The sequence below is a fragment of the Durio zibethinus genome, unplaced genomic scaffold, assembly GCF_047325235.1.
Source record: "Durio zibethinus cultivar Kanyao isolate XHJ-2024 unplaced genomic scaffold, ASM4732523v1 HiC_scaffold_3, whole genome shotgun sequence".
NCBI classification, from domain to species: Eukaryota; Viridiplantae; Streptophyta; class Magnoliopsida; order Malvales; family Malvaceae; genus Durio; species Durio zibethinus.
Window position 1 is genome coordinate 8,893,501 of NW_028323044.1, and position 2,500 is coordinate 8,896,000.

Below are 2,500 nucleotides of genomic sequence, written 5' to 3' on the forward strand. Positions count from 1 at the left end.
TGGGCCCTGGTGCGGGCGCTTGCCTCGAGCACCATCGGCACACGCTGGGCCCTGGTGCGGCAGGTTGCCTCGAGCACCATCGGCACACGCTGGGCCTTGGTGCGGCAGGTTGCCTCGAGCACCATCGGCACACGTTGGGCCCTGGTGCGGTCGGTTGCCTCGAGCACCATCGGCACACGCTGGGCGCTGGTGCGGGCGCTTGCCTCGACCACCATCGGCACACGCTGGGCCCTGGTGCGGCAGGTTGCCTCGATCACCATCGGCACACGCTGGGCCCTGGTGCGACAGGTTGCCTCGAGCACCATCGGCACACTATCGGCCCTGGTGCAGGCGGTTGCCTCGACCACCATCGGCACACGCTGGGCCCTGGTGCGGGCGCTTGCCTCGAGCACCATCGGCACACGCTGGGCCCTGGTGCGGGCGGTTGCCTCGAGCACCATCGGCACACGCTGGGCCCTGGTGGGTTTAGGCACATCTTCAAATTTCTGCCGTGCCAATGCCATTTTTATGGCTTGTAAATTCATACCATGGTCCCCTAAGCCTTCACGTGAAGTTTCGTTGGAAGATGACTCGTTTTCTATTTTTCACGATTTTCGAAACTTTTTGCGGTTCGGGATTTTTTAAAATTTTTTTATAAGGATTTTTGGCCCCAAATTTTGTAGGCATGATCCTTCTATTTTTGTTGGCATGCACAAAAAAATTCAGCTAAAAACTCGAAGTAGAAAAGATTTTGTGACCGTTTGAAAAAAGTGTCCCCATTTCAGACACTTTAACGGCTACTGGTAGCAAACCTGTAAAATCTCAAATGCTCTTTAAGGGGGTGTGAATTCTCAGAGGTTTGATGAGGGATAGGGGGCCAACACAAGGCCAAGTACCAGCACCCATCGCACATCATGTGCGCACACCCCCCCGGCCCCCCTCCCAATCGCCGGAACCCCAATGCCGCCGGTCAGGTTCTCCGGCGGTACTCCGGCGATGCTCCGGCGATGCTCCGGCGATGCTGTCCCGAGTGAAAAAAATGCGGCACCAGCACATGCTGGAGCCAAGCATGGGCACCGTGGCTCAAAATCGAACTTCGGCCAAGGCCTCGACCATCAATGGCACATGATGACGCATGGTGATGGCACATGCATCGACCATCATCGGCATAGGCTGCCCTTCGGTACGGGCACTTGCCTCGACCGCCATCGGCACAAGCTGGGCCCTGGTGTGGGTTGTTGCCTCGATCACAATCGGCACATGCTGAGCCTTGGTGCGGGCGGTTGCCTCGAGCACCATCGGCAGACCCTGGGCCCTGGTGCGGCCGGTTGCCCCGATAACCATCGGCACACGCTGGGCCCTGGGGCGGGCGCTTGCCCCCAGCACCATCGGCACACGCTGGGCCCTGGTGCGGGCGCTTGCCCCGAACACCATCGGCACAAGCCGGCCCTTGGTGCGGGCTCCTGGCTCGACCACCATCGGCACACGCTGGGCCCTGGTGCGGGCGGTTGCCTCGAACACCATCGGCACACGTCGGCCCTTGGTGCGGCCGGTTGCCTCGACCACCATCGGCACACGCTCGGCCTTGGTGAGGGCGCTTGCCTCGAGCACCATCGGCACACGCTGGGCCCTGGTGCGGGCGCTTGCCTCGACCACCATCGGCACACGCTCGGCCTTGGTGCGGGCGCTTGCCTCGACCACCATCGGCACACGCTGGGCCCTGGTGCGGGCGGTTGCCTCGACCACCATCGGCACACGCTCGGCCTTGGTGAGGGCGCTTGCCTCGACCACCATCGGCACACGCTGGGCCCTGGTGCGGGCGCTTGCCTCGACCACCATCGGCACACGCTCGGCCTTGGTGCGGGCGGTTGCCTCGACCACCATCGGCACACGCTGGGCCCTGGTGCTGGCGGTTGCCTCGACCACCATCGGCACACGCTGGGCCCTGGTGCGGGCGGTTGCCTCGAACACCATCGGCACAAGCCGGCCCTTGGTGCGGGCGGTTGCCTCGAGCACCATCGGCACACGCTGGGCCCTGGTGCGGGCGGTTGCCTCGACCACCATCGGCACACGCTGGGCCCTGGTGCGGACGGTTGCCTCGAGCACCATGGGCACACGCTGGCCCTTGGTGCGGGCTCTTGCCTCGACCACCATCAGCAGAAGATTGCCCCTACGTCGAACACCATCGATACATGCCGGGCCTTGGTGTGGGCACATGCCTCGAGCTGGTGCGGGCGGTTGCCTCGACCACCATCGGCTCACGTTGGCCCTTGTTGCGGGCACATGCCTCGACCACCATCGGCACCTGCGCACCCTCGGTGTGGGATTTGCTTGTTTGGAAAAAGTGTCCCCGTTTCAGACATTTTAACGTCTACTGGTAGCATATCTGTAAAATCTCTAATGCTCTTTAGGGGGTGGTGGTCCGGCACCCCCTCTCCCCCCCCCACGGGGGGAGTAGGTGTGCGCGATGGGCCTCCCATTGCGTGCACCCCGGCCAACGTCCCTCGAACGAAATACAGGG